The 20,235-nt window shown below is 52.7% G+C and overlaps 1 long non-coding RNA gene across 1 annotated transcript; it reads right to left on the bottom strand.

The window, feature by feature from the left end:
- Positions 1-5,812: 5,812 nt before the first annotated feature.
- Positions 5,813-6,819, bottom strand: LOC125555682. The gene is made up of 3 exons (XR_007304810.1): positions 6,720-6,819; positions 6,402-6,470; positions 5,813-5,945 (listed from the first exon to the last, which is right to left on the bottom strand). It is a non-coding gene; the product is annotated as an uncharacterized LOC125555682 (long non-coding RNA).
- Between the last annotated feature and the right edge of the window lie 13,416 nt (positions 6,820-20,235).

The raw sequence follows: 20,235 nt of genomic DNA, 5'->3' as shown, positions 1-20,235 counted from the left end.
AAAGGGAATAAAAAATATAATAAAAAAACAATATTAGTGGCGCACTTTCCGGCAGGTGCGCCATTACTAGTTACAACTAGTAATGGCGCACTGTGTCTGGATGCGCCATTAGTATGTTTGGACAGGCGCACTAGTTAAAAAAACATTTGATACAAATGGCACACCCGGGGCCAGGTGCGCCATTAGTAGTTTCAACTCTAATGGCGTATCAGAAGGTGGTGCGCCATTAGTATGTACTAATGGCGCACCGCTTGTCTGGTGCGCCATTAGTGTCAATCCCATATATAGCCCTTTTTCTAGTAGTGACATGGTGACTCGTGGGGAGTCGAACTCTATGTCCATTGGGCTGATAGCTTCGGCACCGTAGACGAGGAAGAAAGGCGTGAAGCCGGTTGACTTGTTTGGAGTCGTGCGCAGACTCCAGAGGACGGCTGGTAGCTCGTCGAGCCAGCAGCCAGCATAGCGTTCTAGAGGCTCGATCAGCCGGGGTTTGATGCCGGACAGGATGAGGCCGTTTGCTTGCTCCACCTGGGTGTTTGACTGTGGATGAGCGACGGACGCTAGGTCCAGTCGGATGCCCTGTGTTGCGCAAAAATGTGGCAAGGCGCCTTTGGTAAACTTTGTGCCGTTCTTGGTGATGATGCTTTGTGGTATGCTGTACCGAATTGTGATATCGGAGATGAAAGTTACGGCAGTCGGACCGTTCAGCTTCTTGATTGGCTTTCCTTCTATCCACTTGGTGAACTTGTCCACTGCGACGAGTAAGTGAGTTAAGCCACCTCGTGCTGTCTTGAATGGTCCTACCATGTCTAGATCCCAAACTGCGGAAGGCCAGGCAATGGGGGTGGTCTTGAGTGCAGAAGCCGGCTCGTGCGGCTTGGACCTAAACTTCTGACACCCTTTGCATTTTTGGACCAATTCCTTGGCCTCTTCTAAGGCAATCGGCCAGAAGAAACCGTGTCGAAAGGCTTTTGTGACGAGTGCTCTTGAAGCTGCATGGTGGCCACACTCGCCTTGATGGATGTCTTTGAGAATTACTTGGCCTTGCTCTGGCTCTACGCAGCGCTGGTAGACACCAGTGACGCTACGCCTGACCGGCTCTCTGTTGACTATGGTGTAGGCTGCCGCCCGATTTTGTACTTGCTGAGCTGAGGTCTCATCAGTCGGCAGCTCTTTGCTCACCAGGAATTTGAGGATGGGCTGGGCCCATGATGGTGCTGCTATTTCTTTGACTGCCAGAACTCCGACTTGGACGAGGGCGGTTGGGCTGGGAGGCGGCGGGTTGGAGTCAACAACCGCTTGCTGGGTTAATGAAGTCCCCAGGCCGACTGGAGCGGCCCTTGGGTCAAGTTCTGGAGTCTTCGAGTCCGCCGCCACCATCCCCGGGCCGGGTTCGACTATGGCGGCTTTGGAGCCATCTGCCAAAATCCCCGTACTGTCTGCCGGGGCTCTAGAGTTGGATCCGACGTCTTCGGGAGGAGCCGGCACAAAGACGGAGTCTGATTCTGGTGAAGGCTTGACAGACGGCTTGAGGAGGCGTTGAAGGGCAACGCCGGATGGTATTGCTTGGCGGGTAGATCCGATTCGTGCCAAGGCGTCTGCTTGGTCGTTGTCGTTTCTTGGCACATGGAGGAACTCGCACCCTTTGAAATACCCGCTGAGTTGCTGCACAAGGAAACGGTAACTCGCCATGTTTGCATCTTTCGCGTCCCAGTAGCCAGATGACTGCTGGACCACTAAGTCCGAGTCGCCATAACAGAAGATCCGGCGGATGCCAAGTTCTTTGGCAAGCCGGAGCCCGTGAATGAGCACCTCGTACTCGGCGACGTTGTTGGAGGCGGCAAAATGGATTTGCAGTGCGTATTTGAGCTTGTCGCCTTTAGGAGAGGTGAGGGCGACGCCGGCTCCCAAGCCGGTGCGCATCTTGGAGCCATCGAAATGCATCCGCCAATGGGTGGAGTCAGGCGCTGGAGGTAGGTACTAGGTCTCGGCCCAGTCGACGAGGAAGTCGGCCAGTGCTTGTGACTTGATGGCGGTGCGGGTCTGGTAGTGGATGGTGTAGGGAGCCAGCTCTATGGCCCACTTGGCCACTCGGCCAGAAGCATCTCGGCTTTCGATGATCTCGGCATGTGGGGCCGTGCAGACCACAGTGATCGGATGCTCTTGAAAGTAAGGCTTCAATTTCTTGGCCGTAAAGTGTACGCCATAGCACATCTTCTGGTAGTGGGGGTAGTTCTGCTTGGAGGTCGACCGTACTTCGCTCAGGTAATATACCGGTCTCTGGACAGGTAGTGCCTTGCCTTCCTCCTTGCGTTCTACTACAATGACCGTGCTGACTACCCGGCTGGTGGCGGCGATGTACAGGAGCATAGGTTCCTTGGGAGTCGGAGCCGCCAGGACGGGTGGAGTAGTCAGCACCTTCTTCAACTGGAGAAAAGCTTCGTCCGCCTTATGGTTCCACTCGAAAAAAGTGGACTTCTTCATGAGTTGGTATAAGGTGAGAGCTTTCTCGACCAGCCGACTAATGAATCAGCTGATGGACGCCAAGCAGCCGGTGAACTTTTGCACATCCAGCAGTCGGCTGGGTACCTCCATTCTCTCAATGACCTTGATCTTTACAGGGTTGCACTCTATGCCGCGTTCGGAGACCAGGAAGCCAAGGAGCTGGCCGGCTGGTACCCCGAAGACACACTTCTCGGGATTGAGCTTGATCTGGAATCGGCGCAGGTTCTCAAAGGTCTCCGTGAGGTCTTCTAGCAGTGTTCCACGCTTTTCCGTCTTCACCACCATGTCGTCCACGTACACGTGGGTGTTCCTGCCGAGCTGCTTGAGGAGGCACTTCTGCATGCAACGCTGAAAGGTGGCGCCGGCATTCCTGAAGCCAAACGTCATGGTGAGGTAGCAGAAGGCTCCAAACGGCGTGATGAAGGCGGTCTTCAGTCTGTTAGCCGGGTTCAGCTTGATCTGGTGATATCCTGAGTATGCATCCAAAAAACTCAACAGCTCGCATCCGGCTGTGGAGTCTATCACCTGATCAATTCTTGGTAGAGCAAATGGGTCCTTAGGGAAGGCCATGTTGAGGCTCGTGTAGTCAATACACATTCGCCACTGCTTGTTCTTCTTCAGTACCAGGACCGGATTTGCTAGCCATTCTGGAAAGAATACTTCCATAATGAAGCCGGTTGCTAGAAGTCGGGCTATCTCTTCTCTGACAACTCTTCTCTTCTCTTCTGATAGGCGGCGCAGGGGCTGCCTGACCGGCTTTGCATCAGATCGGACATGTAACTTGTGCTCGGCGAATTCTGTCAGTACACCTGGCATGTCTTTGGGGGACCATGCGAAGATGTCCCGATTCTCACGGAGGAAATCGACGAGCTCGCCTTCCTATTTGCTGTCGAGCTTTGCGCCTATGACAGCGTACCTTTCTGGGTGCTCCGGATCCAACGGTATCTTCTTTGTCTCTTTGGTCGGCTTGAACGAACCCTCAGCCTCCGACTCCTTTGGGTTGGGCGATACCTCTGGCTGCTTGCCGGCCATCGCCACAACTCGCTCAAGGAGACGCTTCTTGGCCGTGATCACCAGGGACTCGGCTAGCCGACTGCTCTCAGCCGCACAGGTAGACGACTTCCGGTAGTCGCCGATTACAGTCAGAATTCCCTTGGAATTGGGCATCTTCATTTTGAGGTAGGCGTAGTGGGGGACCTCCATGAACTTGGCCAAGGCGGGACGGCCGAGTAGCGCATGGTATGGGCTCTCAAGGTCCACCACCTCAAACCAAACTAACTCTCGGCGGAAGTGATCTTTGTCTCCGAAAAGGACGTCCATCAAAATCTTGCCGATTGGCGAGCAAGAAAGCCCAGGAACAATGCCGTGGAACATAGTCCGGCTGTTCTGAAGCTGTCTTTGCTTGATTCCTAACTTCTCCATGGTGTCCTTAGCAAAGGTGGCATCCAAGACCAAGGCATAGGAGCCCGGACTCGGCATCACCTCTAGGTGGTCAGCCCTGCTCCAGCTGATGGGCTTCTCGGACCAATGCATGAACTCTGGCGTTTCTGATGCTACTGCATTCACCTCTTGTCGCTGCAGCCGCCTGCTGCTTCGATCATCAGCCATACATGTAAACACCATGTTGGCTCCGTGTTCTTCAGGGTATTCGTCTTGTACTGCGCTGACTGGCCTGACAGCCGGCTGCTGTGGCGGAGGCGGAGGCGGCTGCCTAGTAGGCGGGGAAGGCAGGAGGCCGTCTCCCTTGGCAATCCTAGTGAGCCAGTGGCACTTCCGGGTGGTGTGATTTGACAGCTTTGCACTGCTATGGAACTTTCAAGGTCCATCCAGAGTCTGCTCGTAGGAGAAGGCCGGCAACCAGTTGGGCTTGCCACCTTTCTGTCGCTTGGGCCGAGGCTGCCCGTCCGGCTGCTGGGCTTCAACGGTCGCGACCTGCCGGCTGCTGGAAGCCGGCAACGGGGCCTTGCGCTTGTGGTCACCCTGCTGTTGTCGCCGATTGGCGTCTCCCGTCGGAGTTCTTGGAGCTTGAGGGGCCACTTTGCCAGTTGTGTTGACTTGAATCTCCGCCTTCATGGAGGAGTTGGCCGTGGCGTACTTGTCCGCTATGATCAGCAGCTCATCGAGGGTTTCTGGCTCGTCGCAGAGGAGCTTGTGCTTGAGGAGGGTGCCTTCTCTGCACCCGGCCGTGAAGTACTCGATGGCCTGCACCTTGTGCACGCCCTCGCAGGAGTTCTGAAGCTCGGCCCAACGCGTGAGGTAGTCGTGAGTCGACTCGTCGGGACCTTGCACGCACAAGGAGAGCTGACGAGGCTTGGGAGGACGCTTGTACGTGCTGGTGAAGTTGCGCACGAATGCTTCGGTGAAGTCGACCCAGCTGTTGATGCTGCGGGGCTTCAGGCTGTTCAGCCACGTCCGTGCCGTGCCCTGGAGCATGAGCGGAACATATTTTACGGCGACACACTTGTTGCCATTTGCTATGTTGACAGCCGTGGAGTAGTCGACCAGCCAGTCTTCCGGCTTCATGGAGCCGGTATACTTGGGCGTGTCTCTTGGGAGCGTGAACCCTCTGGGAAAGGGCTCGTCTCGAATGCGGGGTCCGAAACAAGGCGGACCAAACTCATCTTCTTCTTCCAGCGCTAGGGATCGGTGAAGTCGGTTGATCCGGTGGCGGGCATCATTTTCTCCGACTCCCCACTACAAGAAATATGTCAACTTATGACCACCACTATTGGTCACTGAACGGTCACAAATTTCCATTTATGACCTTTTTGTGACCAAAAACATAAGGTCAAAAGCTGGGCGTCGTAAACTGACTATAGCGACCTTTCTTCTGGAATGGTCGCAAACGTTTATGACAAAAATATGTCCACTGTGGCGTTTTGGTCACTAGCAACCTCTCCAAGCCACGTAGGCATCCAGCGTGGCAAGCTGATGTGGCACAAGATTCAGCCCGGTCCAATTCAGTTTTCTACATAGGCCTAGCCCAACAATTCGGCCTTTTAATGTATTTTTTCTGTAAGTTACACGGGCCAAGCCCATTTCAGCCTTTTATTTATTTCTGGGCCGGGTCTTTTAACATTGTTTAGGGCATTATATTTTGGAGCTGGTCCCACTTGTCATCTTCTCACACATTGGGCTCACTTGATAGAAAATTCAAAAATGCTTAGATTATTTTCATAAGTGGCTCCCACAAGTCAGGTTTCCATTCCACACATTTTCAAATCACATACATAATCATTATTTCAAACGGAACAGTACAGATGTAGTACGTCAAATAACACTAAGTCTACTACAATCTGTACATAGTTATTACAACCCAGATATGCCTACTATTACAATATTGCAATATTTACATTCTATTACAATCAAACAGAAGACACGGCTCTTTGCTGAGTAGAGCTATATGGTTTCGATCTTCAAATTTTGTAGACCTCGAGCTCCTGAACACAAAGACAAACATCATTAGAGATTAGAGTGTACACATGCTAGGAATAGCATTGGTTAAAAATAACTAATAATCACATGATGAAGTCCTAGAATGAAATTTCAGTAGTGACCAGATCTAGATCTATAAGAAACAGAACAGCCACGACAAAATCCTAACCAGAATGCATTTAATAAAAATGGATTGCATCTGGTTACTGTAGTGCAAGCTAACGACATGAAGGTTCCATCAAGCAATAATCAACTACTCAAAACTATTCCGTGCTTTGCAAAGAAAATACTAGATGAATCTCACTAACAAGAGCACTGGGCGATTAATAGAAGAAGTAATCAGCAGATGACACAATAACAAGTGAAGAATTTATCTATTTCCCTGTTGAAGAGATGTAATCAGGGTATGTAAGTGGTTCATCATTAGCTAGTAAAAGGTAGATGTGGGTTTGTAGCCATACCGACATGGTTGGTTGCAATCTTGCCATCCTTTGAGGGAGAAAGGTGTTGCCATCACCCCTGCATTGTTGCTGCCAGAAAAAGCACCATGTAATCAGGGGGTGTGGTGAGCCATTAAGTACATTTCAACAGATGTGAGAGTGAGCAGACATGAAAGGACTAGACATAAAAATAGACGAGGTTTGTGCTATCTAGTTGTTATACAAGGACTCTCGTACATACAGAATGAAGTCTTAGTGGATTAAACTTCAATGCTATATTCATATTAATTTGGTCAGTATGAAGAATAACAGGACTAATGAAGACACACATAAGCAGACCTTCATGCCGTCCTCAATCTTGGCGACCTGGGATTGGATGCTGGCGATGGTCTCCTTGAGTGGGGCGTTGACAGGGTAGTTGCCCTTGTCCAACACAAATCTGCCACAATCCAGTACAGTTGAAGATTTTACGCTATGGGCAGATGAAAAATGTAAGCAACGGTACTGGCCACAGGCAGATTGAGGGACCTGGTGAGGTAGCTGTCGATGCAGACGTCGTCGACAATGAGGGTGTCGAGATACATCCAGGCAACGAGGAGGGGTCGGGTCCAGCAGCAGCCGTCTGGGACGCGGCTATCTTCAGCTTGGATGAGAGCCCGTCAGGGAGGAGGGAGAGTCGGGACACGTATGTCTCGGCACGGTGCAGAGCCTGGAGGAGCGGTAGCAAATGAAGCACTATAAATAGCCAGTACATGTGTATCTACTAGAAAGTAATCAAACCACAACACAAGACATAGCAAGCACCGATTCCTATATCACCAAGACAGAAACATAAACCACAGTAGTTAAATGGAGATATATGAGCTCAAGCAGTGCATAATTCTAGGATAGCATCTCCCATGCCTATATGCATAACACCAACAAAACAGCAGCAGCACAAATAGTAGTATAGAAACTTAAAATAGTAACATCCCCTACATAGTAGTAACCAGGGAATTAATTGACAGTTGGTAGAGGAAAACAAAATCACAAACACTACTGGTAGTAGCACGTGCATCAGATTTTGACTATATAGAAGATTACTTATATTGAAATAACACAGACTAAGAACAAAGATTACTTTGTTGTAACTCATGAGCTCTCTGTCATGTTATGACAGGTGAAATGTGACATCACAATACCACCAAACTATTCAGCAATAAGAGCATACACCTACAGCAAAGCAGAGCAGAATTCATTTCTAATTTGCATGACTGAAACTGCTCCTATTTTTGGTTTTAATATGTATACAAAACGGAGCATATGATATAATATGGTTTCACTATAATCTTTTTAGTGCAATTGTTGCTGGTTTTCAATTATCAGAAAATCGTGTTGAAAAGATCAACAGAAGGGCTGGGAGGCAGCAAAGAAATAGTTATATTCTTGTTCTAGCTGCAATGTACTGGTCAACTGGTTCAATCAGGAGCAACAATACATATTTCCCTAAACCTAACATTGCCATAATGTGTAAATCATGCCACTGGTCAAAGCACAACACCACAATCACAAGTGCAAGGCCACCACAAAGACAGAAGCACAGCCGGCCATGGCTGCAGTAGAGTTCGTCGCCTCCGTCCCACTGGCTGCCTTGTCGACCTGAATAAAATAAGCAATCAACCGGATGGCAACTAGTTAGCATTTGCATTATCAGCGTAAATGTTTCATAAACACCACATGAGGTAGATCGATCTTCGGGGTTGCTAACTTGCACAAAGAGGAAGAACAGGGGACAGAGAGAGAGAGCTACCTTCCATTGCATGGCATCCGTCAAGGTCAGAGCCCTCCTCTCTCGCAGCTTCTACATCGGCCAAGAATGTCCTGCTCTTTGGCATGTCCATGGCCCTGCAGCCTCTCCATGGCCTGGCCCCTTCAACTACATCTGCGTGCACATCACACATCAGTTCAGGGGAAGAAGGAAGAAGGAGAGGAGGGAGAAGGAGAGAAGGCACTCACATGTCAGATGATTTGCCGGCTTCGAGCGGCGGTGGAGGTTGGACACCGCGGCTCCTCCCCTGCCTGTGTGTGCTTCATGGTGGACAAGGAAGAAAGGGAGGACTCCCCCTCTGCCGGAGGAGTTCCTCTGCTGGTCGCCGCAGCCCGACCACAGCGATGGCGAAGAACATTGCCATCGCTGGGGGAGGAAGACGTCCTAGTCGCCGTCGTCGTCCCGTCGAGGTGGCTGTCCAGGAGGCATCGGCGGCGGCTGCGTGGGAGGGATTGGGAGCTGTGGTGGTGTGGGCTATGGATGCGGTTGGGGGCGTGCTGGATCTGATCTGGGACGGGGAAGAGGCGCGCCATGGCCGCCGGTGATAGAGCTACCTCCCTTTCTTCTTCTCATGTCTTGTGATGAGTGCAGGGGAGGGGAGGGTGCAGACAGCTGAAGACCGGCGACGAGGGGAGAGGTATGTGGCGGAGGCGAGGGGAGAGGAGGACGGGGCGGCGGCGGAGGGATCTGGATCGGGGGAGAGGAATGGAGGTGGGGAGGGATCTGGATCGGCTAGGGTTCACGCGTGTGAGAGAGAGAGGCTGCAGTGGGTTGGATGGACGGATGGATGGATGTATGGATGGGCGGATGGACGGATGTTTGCCACGTGATCCATCCGTGCCACAACGGATTCCACCAATCAGAATTCAGCTTATATTCTCTTATAGTTTTTATCCTCTTATTTAGGGCAAACATTCAACATATTAACTATGTATAGTTTGTTAAGATAAATTAATATTGTACACATGTGTGTATCTTGTGATGACAAACAATGTTGAGATGGGGAGTTTTCACTTTCATTGCACAAAAGAGACATTTTCCATTTTTCGAGAGCCCGAAATGAGGTTTTTCTGTGAAGAACCTACCAAATAATTATTGCGAAATTGGACCAAATCATTTTTCTAAAATACTAGGCCATATTTAATGCACAATAGACCAAATGGTTGGGTGTAAAAAGATTTGATCCACCTCTGGTGAAAAAGACAAATTCCCGCTGATTTAGCAGGAAGCGGGTCAAATTTGAACTGCAGCTACCTCATAATTTGCTCTTTATTTTTTCAAAAAATCATTTCTAGGTACATCAGTATCTATTTAATCAAAGAAACACTAAAAAAATTCCAAGATTCAACCACTAGCTAGGAACGGTCATTCCCGCCGTTTTGACCGCATTTTGAAACGGGCATAAAAAATTCAAAAAAAATCAAAAAATTGGGAAACCTTCGCATTGTGTCATTATATGTGGCCAAGTTCCTAGGAAAAATAACAAACTTGTAATACAACAATTATTTTAAAAAAGTGTTCTCAGAAATGAGCTATCATGCGTGAAGATTCAAGGCTTTCAAGCCAAATGATCAATCTTATGGCCACATTCTTGGCATAGTTTGCTCAAATGATCTCATATTATGCACAAGGGTGCATCTTGGAATTCCAAACAATGTTGCCTAAGGGAGTTTTCATTTTATTTGCACGGAAAATACATTTTCCATTTTCCGAGTGCCCGAAAAGAGGTTTTTTTGTGAAGGAACTACCAAATAATTATTGCAAAATTGGACCAAATCATTTTTATAAAATACTAGGCCATATTTAATGCACAATTGACAAAATGGTTGGGTGTCAAAAGATTTGATCCACCTCTGGTGAAAAAGACAAATTCCCGCTGATTCAGGTGGAAGCGGGTCAAATTTGAACTTAGCTACCTCATAGTTTGCTCTTCATTTTTTACAAAAATCACTTCTAGGTACATAAGTATCTATTTAATCAGAGAAACACCAAAAAAATTCCAAGATTCAACCACTAGCTAGGAATGGTCATTCCCGCCGTTTTGACCGCATTTTGAAACGGGCGTAAAAAATTCAAAAAAATCAAAAAATTGGGAAACCTTCGCATTGTGTCATTATATGTGGCCAAGTTCCTAGGAAAAATAACAAACTTGTAATACAACAATTATTTTAAAAAAGTGTTCTCAGAAATGAGCTATCATGCGTGAAGATTCATGGCTTTCAAGCCAAATGATCAATCTTATGGCCACATTCTTGGCATAGTTTGTTCAAATGATCTCATATTATGCACAAGGGTGCATCGTGGAATTCCAAACAATGTTTCCTAAGGGAGTTTTCATTTTATTTGCACGGAAAATACATTTTCCATTTTCCGAGTGCCCGAAAGGAGGTTTTTTTGTGAAGGAACTACCAAATAATTGTTGCAAAATTGGACCAAATCATTTTTATAAAATATTAGGCCATATTTAATGCACAATTGACAAAATGGTTGGGTGTAAAAAATTTTGATCCACCTCTCGTGAAAAAGACAAATTTCTGCCGATTCAGGTGGAAGCGGGTCAAATTTGAACTGCAGCTGCCTCATAGTTTGCTATTTATTTTTTCCAAAAATCATTTCTAGTTACATAAGGACCTATTTAATCATAAATACATGGTTTGGTGGCGATACGTCGAGGTTTGGGCGGTGGCCGAGGGCCCCAACTCTAGAGCGCGTAAACTCGCATGCCCGTCGCGTGGTCACCGTGTGACCGTAATGTTGCCATGTGTTCTAGGCGGCCTAGGCATGTCTAGTGGGTTGGGTACTCCCCAGGTTGGTGCTAGGAAGAAAATTACAACATAAGATTCTCACGAGGAGACCGATCGATGCTCAAACATGAATTAGCAGCCAAGTGTTTGATTAGCGGTACGGGAAATGCACATGGCCAATAGGCGTGAGTTTTGGCTGAGGATGATCATCTGCTAAGTAGAATGTCTTCACAAATTTTGAGCTCAAAAGGAGGATCCTAGGTGGTACTTGCTTTGCAAAGTACCACGCTGGACAAAAATATGAATGTTGAAGCTGGGCTCAAAATAATGAATGGAGTGAGCTGAAATTTTGTGGAGGATGGTTATTTGGGCATAGGAAAGCATTGTAGAAAATTGATACCATTTGGACATGCCAAAGTAGTACTTCCTTCACAATGCTCTTCTATGGACAGAAACTTGGGAAAACTAGTGAGAGAGATTGGATGAATGAAATGAGCTCAAAATTGGTGTAGGTAAGTTACTTAGGTATGGTCATGCGCTGGTAAATTTTCAGATCATTTGGGTAAGCCTAGCTAGTACTTACTTCACAAAGCTTCTCTTGAGGTAGAAACTTTGGAAATTGAGCTGAATATTATCATGTGGCAACGATTTGGGTATGGAAGAGTGCCCGAAAAGTTTGAGGGTAATAGGAGGGGTCTATATAACACTTGTTTTGCAACGTGCCAAATTGGCCATAAAATATAAATTGAACTTGGGCTCACATAGATGATTTGACTGAGCTGCAATTTGGAGGAGGGTGATAATTTGGGCATATGAAGGAACTATATAAATTTCATGTCATTTAGAGATATAAAAAAGGTACTTCCTTCACAATGCTTCTAGGTGGACAAAAACTTTGGAAATTTGCCGAAGAAGATTTGCTAGGCAAATGGAGCTGAATTTTGTCATGAGGTAATGATTTGGATAGGAAAGAGTGCCCAAAAATTCCGAGGGCAATCAAGAATATATAAATAGCACTTCCTTCATAAAGTGTTGTTGTGAACAGAATAGGAAAATGAATATTGTTGAATTAGTTCTGAACTAGGCAAGGAAGGATTTTTACATATTTGATGAAGATATGCCCCAAAGAATTTATGAGAATTTTTTGGGAATTTTGGGAATGATAGAAATATAGGTTGCTTCACAACCTAGGGCAAAAACTGCCATATGGACATGACACATAGGCAAAACTGATGAGATGGCGCCTAGTCATCACAACCCACCACAATCTACAAGGCTATGACCATCTATATTGGTCATTAACAACTAGAAATAAGGCAGTGGACTAGCACTGTTTGCTTTGTGACAATTTCGTGTAAGGAAATTATGACCTTTCTGACCAAAATGGTCGCAATGGTTTAGGGTTTGGAGCCCCCTGAACAGCTTTTGACCAATTGGTCTAAAATGGTCATAAATTTATGACCAATTCTTCGAGGGTCACTGACATAAGGTCATAAGTTGACATATTTCTTGTAGTGCCCTCTCGGCGGCCAAGGCGATCGCCAAGAGTCGGATGGTCAACAGGCGGCGGGGAGACACGCCTCTCCTTGCTAGGAGGAGGAGGCAGACAGTCGTCCCGTCGTTCCACTGCTCTCGGGCGGCCGTCTTGGTCGCGCTCTATGGTAATGTGAGTCCAACTGACGCTGACAGCCGGGTCCTTGTCTCTTGTTCCTCGGGCACCGCCAGTCGGCGTCCAAGACGTCGCGCCTTGATCTCGGCGAAGGTCGTCGTTTTGCCGCTGCGGCGCCTCCATGCGGCAGCCGGCCTCGTTCTGCACGGCAGCCGCGTCGAGGAGCCGCTGGACTCGCTCCATCATCAGGCGGCGTTCTTTGCCCTCGAAATTGTCCAACTCGTCCGCCGCTGCTTGGGCGGCTCGGATGTTCTCCGCTAGTGTAGCGTACACAGGGCGGCTGGCCCCAAACAGGTTGACGATGGCTACGCCGCGCTGCCGGACTGCGCCAAGGCGGCTGGGCCCTGCCGGGGCCAGCGAGCTACCAACGGCGCGATCCATCTCTCGCTGGTAGGCTTCTGACAAGTGTCTCATGCTGGCCAGCTTCTTCGCGCCTTCGACGAGCTGAAGGCGGCGCGCCTCCAACGTCTCTACGTCAGCGTCTTCCGAAATGGGAGCAGTTAGGTCTTGTAGCGCCGCGCCGAGTGAGTCGTGCGCTCCTCCGCCGGGGAGCTCGTCATGACTGATGACGAGCACCTCGGTGACGGTGCTTCCGTCGCTCTCCGCACGAGGGAGAAGTTCGTCGTAGACCACCACATTAGTGGGGAACGCGTCGAGCGACACGGTGTTGGAGTCGACCAGCATCAGGTCGGTGGAGCCTAAAGACTCCAAGTCTATGGCAGGCTCACCGGAAACGTGGAGTTGATCGAGGACGCTCGCGAGGAGGCTCTCGGAGCCGCCCGTGCCTGCATTGGATGCATGTTCGTCGGAGAGGCGAACCTCTTTGACAAGTTCGGCAAGGCAACTGGCTGCGCAGGCGATCTCAATGCCACGCAGCGCGTCGACGCAAACTTCGTCTAGCGTGCCTGGTGGGCTGCGCTCGCCAGGGAGGAAAAGGGTTCCGTCCAGAACAGGTCTACGGACGGCGGTGCACCAGGCCCCACGTTGGGCGCCAAATGTCGGGGGTTGGGTGCGACATATGCCAAAGGATGGAAACGGGATGAGGCGAAGACATGCATGCAGGCGAATCTTACCCAGCTTCAGGGCTCTCGGGGGAGATAATACCCCTACTGCTGCGCTGTGGGGTCTCCGCATGATGACTATGGCAAAGTGCTTACATGATTGCTCCTTGAGCTGTTTCCTGGAGGTAAGAGAGGGCAGGGCTAGCTCTCTCCCTCCTATATGATCTGGTCTAGAGCTAATGGATTCCAACCCTTTGCATGGGTGCCCTGGGGGTTTATATAGGCTTACCCCCCAGGGGTACAATGGTAATCCGGCTGGACGCGCGCCCAGCCGTGAGTGCCTCTGGCCTCCGTCTTCTCCGCCGACTGGTGGGCCCCGCCGACTGGCCTAGTACGGAGCCGACAGGCCGCGTCCGCCGCGGGCGAGTCTTGCCGGCTGCTGAATACTGTAGCCGTGCTTCTGATGACGCGGGCTTGATCATGGGGTCGTGGCAATAGCCCGCCGCCTGGCGGGCGATCACTATTGCCACTCTCCATCACATCTTTATTAATGGCGCGTGGGCCCTGGGGGAGGGCTCGGCCGATTCCCCGGGGCCGGCTCCCAACGGGTCCGACTGGTGGTCCTCCTGCCGTTTTTTGGGGTCTCACTGACTGGTGGGACCCGCTGCCTCTCGGCCATACAGACAAGCCGTCATGGGTGCAGGATTCGATCCTGTGGTGCTGATGTCAGGGCCGGCATGGCAACAGTGCCACGCCGCACGGAGATCTTCTGGGGTACGGCGTGCTGTGGCCATGCCTGCCCTTGGTAAGGGGCGGGAGTGGGCTTCACTGTAGCCACTCCCCTGCCCCGTCCCTCTTGATGAGATCATGGGGTTTGTTGGAGTCGCAGGCTGACTCCCCAAGCCGGCTTCTCTAGAAGTCGCCAGTCAGAAGTCGGCTTTCCCTGAAGTCGTCCCCGGGACTCGGCCGTGAGTGGGCAGTCGGCCATCTTGCCGTCGACTTCTCGAAGGCGGCTCTTCGTCCTGGGGTCTTGAGGGGCGCAGCCTGCCCTGATGTCTTGAAAGGTTATGGGGCTCGGGTTGGCCTACCCGTGGCCCATTACTCTGACAGCACACGAGTCAGGCTGCGAGCTGACCGTTCATCGCCTATGCGCCACGTGGTACCCTATGGCTGGAGGGGCCTGCCAGCCCACGCGCGCGACGGGACGCCGCCGCAGTCCAGGGCCCGCCACTACAGGGCCTCGGCCCACGCTCGGATCTTCTGCGGCCCGGATGGACCGCGCGCCCCCCAACGACGGTTTCCTCACGCCGTGAAGGTGCAATAATCGCGGGGCATGGGGGAGTGGGTGCAGTTAATCCCACGTCCCCCACGCCCTGCCTCCTCGGCTTCGCCGCACGAGGCTATAAGTAGGGGGAGAGGAGGGGAGCGCCAGACGCTCGCGCGCTCTCCCTCGCTCTGCCCCCTCCTTCTTCTTCCTCCTCTCCGCGGCGACAGCTACCCGCCGCCGCTCGGCCTTCCCGCCAATCTTCTTGGCTTGCCGTCGCTTCGTCATAGCTGGGTCGCGCGTCTTTCTTTCCCTGCACCTTTCTTATCGCCGCGCCGTCCCCATGGCGTTGTCGAGCTCCTGGAACGGCTCCAACGTCCACGACGACCATGTCGACTTCCTCCTTCGGACACGGCGGCTGCCGGGCACGGATTTCATGCGGGTCCGCCTTGAGCCGGAGGAGGACGAGCGGGTAATCTTCCGCTCGCACTGCCTGCGCGGCTTCGTCCTGCCGGCGAGCGGGTCCTGCGCTCCTTCCTCGGATTTTATCATATCCAGCTGCATCATCTTACTCCGAACGCGGTGATGCTGCTATCGGCCTTTGTCGCCCTGTGCGAGGGTTTTCTTGGTGTCCTCCCCACCCTCGAACTGTGGGGAGAATTCTTCCAGTGCAAGCTTGGCGCTGTCGTCGCGGGCATGCCCGCCCCATGCGGCGCCTTCATCGCCATGCGGAGGACGAGCGACAACAACCCATTTCCGCACATCCCGCTGATCCAGTCGGTGAAGCTCCGGCAGAAATCCTACTTCTACGTGAAGAACATTGCTCCTCAAGGCGTCTTCATCAATCTGCCGGCTGGGAGGCAGCCCTCATGGTCCTTCCGGGCCAGGTCGCTGTCTCAGGGTGGGGCCGCCTCCGTTGCACGGCTTCGGGTGATGATCCAGTTGGAGGGTCTGATTGGGTCTGACCTGGTGGCCGTCTTCGTGGAGCGCCGGGTGCTCCCGCTCTAGGCCCGACCTCATATGATCGGCCAGATGAGCGGCCGCTTCGACCCGTGCAGGCTAAGAACCAAGGAGATGCCTCATGCCGAGGTGTCTTACATGGTGAACTATATTTCCAACTGCAAGCTCACCGAGGAGTGGCAGTATGGCAAGGTGCCGTACTCTCGCGCAAATCCTCCGCCGGTAGTAAGTTATTCTTCTTTTCTTCTTTCCTTGTCGTCGGGTTCATGATGGCCTACTCCTGACCAGTCGGCCTATTTTTGGCAGAATCCTATGGTTCCGCCGGCAACCGGGGCTGCGGGGGTGGAACGCCAGTTCCTCCCCGACCGCACAATGGACGACGTTGATGACCCGGACCTGGGGGCGGCCGCCATGGAAGAAGTCGCAGGGGAGGGCGGCGAGGCAGGCAGCTCTGGGCTCGGGGCCGCCTTCGAGGATTGGCCAGATGATGCCGAGGACAGAGTTGTTCCGCGCCGTCAGCCGACGCCCGATCATCAAAGCGCGGGCCCATCCACCGCGCCGGCTCCCCATGGCGGCGCGCAGAAAAGCCGGGCCGCATCGACCCACTTCGGCAGTCGGCCAAAGAAGCCCAAGAGTATCGCGGTGGCGACCAAGCGGGATGAGGCAGCCGCGAAGGCGGCCCGCTTCCGCAAGGTGGTGAAGCAGCCGCAGTCGGTTTCAGTGTAAGTGTTATTTTTCTTACGCCTTTCTTTTCTACTTCAGTTGATATCTTTCTAAGCCTTCTTCTTGACCTATCAAGCAGGGCCGCAGTTTCTCTTGAACGGGCCCCTGCCGCCTCCGTAGTCGGACCCGCGGGAGGGTCCTCAAGCTCCCGTTGTGTGGATCCCCGCGCCGAACTCCTAGAGGCGACGGAGCGAAACATGCGGGAAGCGCGGGAGGAACGGGAGGCGGAGTAGCGGAGGGCGGCTCGGCAGGCGAGGGAGAAGTCGGCGGACGCACGGGCCGACGCGACTGCCAAGGCCCAGGAGGAGGCGAAGGCCCAGCGGAACGAGCCTCCGCCGCTCGTCATCCCCCTTCGTGCCGCGGCACCCAACATTCCAGTGCCCCCAACGGAGGAGACCAGCCGCGGCCAGCCGACGAAGGGGAAGGAGGCGGAACCGACGCCGCCGGCTGGAAAGGGCCAAGGTAGCCGGCCCGACGCGCTGCCCGCGCAGCCTACCGAAGGTGAGCCGACTGTCGGGGCAGACCTTGTGGTCCTGTCGCCGTCCCGTCGGCGCGCGGAGAAGGCGACTTCAGCGCCAGATCCACACAACACCGCTGGTGCCAGCCCGTCGGCTCAGGACCTGGAAGCGGCTAGCGATAGCTCGTCTGGGTGGATGCCGGGCGGTGGGATGGCCGTGCTGAACGTGGCGGCGCAGGACGTCCGGAACCGGGTTCAGGTCCAAGCTACCGTGCTGAAGCAATACACCCAAGAATTTCTCACGACGCGAACGGTGATTCGGGTGAGTCCTTCCATTTTTCGTTGATTCCTCCTGATTTCTTCCGTGGGGGCGCGTCAGCGCACACACTGGGTGTAGTCCCCGAGTTCCGAGCCAGCTGCTGAGCAGGCGGCTTAGAACTTCTTGGTAGACTCTAATTGCCGTCTTCTTCTTACTTGTATAACTTATCTAGTCCGCAGGAGTATCATAACCTCCGCGATGCTGCCTTCAACTCCTAGGCCCAGGAGTTGAATCAAAAAACCACCGATCTAACCAAGAGCTGGAGTAAGTGCTTCATCCTTTGTCTCAAGTGGGGGCGCGTCAGTGCACCCACTGGGTGTAGTCCCCAAGATTCGGGCCGACTGCTAAGTAGTCGGGTCGGAACTTTTCCTGACGACTTCTTTCTTCATATCTGTAGGTGCCAATGCTAACTTGAGGAGCCAGCTGAGCGGAGCCCAGACCGCCCGTCGCGCCAAGGAGGCCGAGTCCGCCGCCCTGGCTCAAGAGCGTGACCGCCTGGCCAAGAAGCTGGCCGACCAGGAGGAGAGCCACAAGGCAGCCCTGAAGGCGGCGCAGGACAGCGAGGCCGCCCTCAAAGCCGAATATGGGACCGAGGCGGCGAACTGGGCTGAGGCCAGGCAGGCACTGAGTCAAGGCTACAGCCGGGTAGAAGACTTAATCGACAGTGAGCTGCCTTCTTCGTTGTTTCTTTGTCTGCCTCCTACTATCTGGTTCGTCTTTTGACTTTGTGCCACTGCTTTCTTCTTTGTGCATATTACTTTCCCGGTTACTCTGCTGCCGCTACTCATGCCATCGAGGCCTACCACGACGCGCGACGGCAGGCGGGGGCCGAGGTCACACCAGGTGCTAGCCGGTCGCTTGAGGAGCAGCTTCTGGCGCTTCAAGCCCGCCTGCAGCCGGCCCACCGCATGCTCCGCCGTCTTCAGCGGCCCGCTTCGAGGCTTGGAAGGCGTCAGAGGCCCGGTCCAGCGCTGGGTGGGCACTGGGAGTTCGTCCGAGCTTGGTATCCTGGACTGAACTTGGACCAGCTGAGCACCTGGCGGCAGGAGGCTGACGAGGACCTGGAGGCGGTGCGGCCGGCTATCATCCAGCACGCCTCGGTGATCGCCGAGTACACCGACACCAGCGCCTTTGCCCCTGAGGTTGATGACACCGGCGTCGCTCAGCCGGCGGAGTGGTTCGGGCTGAACCCGGCCGAAGGTGAGGACTCGGTGGAGGAGATTGCCTCCAGTGATGAGGGCGAAGGGGAAGAGGGTGAGGATGATGAAGACGCTGCACCGGATGGTGAAGCGACCAGCCCGCCTCAGCCCGATCGTGCCTCCAGCAACGATGCCGAGACTCGCTAGCCGGTCACTCCTCCAGACGGCACCGCCGACTCCACCAACCTGCCCAACTCGCCCGTCGTTCCCCTGGCTTGATCCGCCGTCCTTGCTATCCTGCTTGTTACTCTTTTGAACAATCTTTTAAATTTGCACAATTCCACCCACTAGGGGTGTATTCAGACTAAGTTGAATGCTGGCCTTTCGAAGGTCTTTTGTGTAAATATTATGCATGTGTTTGGCTTCCGTTTACGTTTGCTTTTCATCCTTTTGGCTTTTTCCTTTGTCGCCTTTCCTTGGCCGCCGCCTTCCTAGCCGGACAGCTTCTCTACAGTCTGTGGCTGGAGAAGGACTTGGTTGTTTTGGGAAGGCAAGTACTCGAGCTTTCTTAGATTGCAGCTAGGTGAACAAGGAGACGGCCAGCCGGCTGCTGTGGTAGCCGGCTGGCGGGGCGGGAGGCCAGCTCGCTTTATATAAGTTCGTTGGTCCTTAGCCATTTTTCGTGTCGGCATCCTTTCCTGCCCTTGTCTCCTGCCAGTCGGGCAGTCGATTCATCGAGCTGCGACTTTTGGCAAGAGGGGGCTTGGGTGCCGGCACACTACTTGTCTGACTGGAGGCAGAACTTTATATATAACTTAAGGTGGCGAGTCCCCGGGCCAACTGGTTAGGCCTGGTGCCGGATGAAAAAAACAAATGTAGTAACATATTCATAGGCATGATACCCATCATCCATAGATAAAGGAGGGTAGTCCCCGAGTGCTCCTCGGGGGACCCTTTGTCCTGTACTTAGTACAAAAGTTAGCGTGATACATACTGCTTTTTAACTGAAAAATCTTCGGAGGAGATTGGCGTTCCATGGTCGTTCCGACTCCTTGCCGAAATCATCTCTCTTGCGTTCCTTCGGCTTCTACGCGTTGATTAGGTAGTAGGAGTCATTGCCTAGAGCTCTGCTGATGACGAAGGGGCCCTCCCAAGGCGCTGAGAGCTTGTGCTGGTCGGCTGTTCGCTGGATCAGCCGGAGCACAAGATCGCCCTCTTGGAAGGGTCTTGGCTTGACTTTCTGGTTGTGGTAGCGGCACAGACCCTGCTGATAGATGGTGGACCGGCTGAGGGCAAACAGCTGGCCCTCTTCCAGCAGGTCGACGCCATCTTCACTTGCTTCCTTGGCCTCCCCCTCCGTGTACATGGTGACCCAAGGTGAGTCGAACTCGATGTCAGTTGAGATGACCGCCTCGGCGCCATATACAAGGAAGAAAGGGGTGAAGCCGGTTGACTTGTTTGGGGTAGTGCGCAAACTCCAGAGGACAGCCGGCAGCTCGTTGAGCCAACAGCCGGCCGAACGCTCCAGTGGCATGACCAGTCGGGGCTTGATGCCGGAGAGGATGAGGCCGTTTGCTCCCTCAACATGGCCGTTTGACTGCAGGTGGGCGACGGACGCTAGGTCCATCCGGATGCCGTGTGTTGCGCAGAAACGTGCCAATGATCCCTTTGCAAAATTTGTACCATTGTCGGTGATGATGCTGTGCGGTATGCCGTACCGGGTTGTGATATCTACGATGAACGTGATGGCAGTCGGCCCATTCAGCTTCTTG

This window comes from Triticum urartu, chromosome 5, assembly GCF_003073215.2.
Source record: "Triticum urartu cultivar G1812 chromosome 5, Tu2.1, whole genome shotgun sequence".
NCBI classification, from domain to species: domain Eukaryota; kingdom Viridiplantae; phylum Streptophyta; class Magnoliopsida; order Poales; family Poaceae; genus Triticum; species Triticum urartu.
The sequence above is the reverse complement of the archived record's forward strand: the minus strand, read 5'-3'. Positions and strand labels throughout refer to the sequence as shown.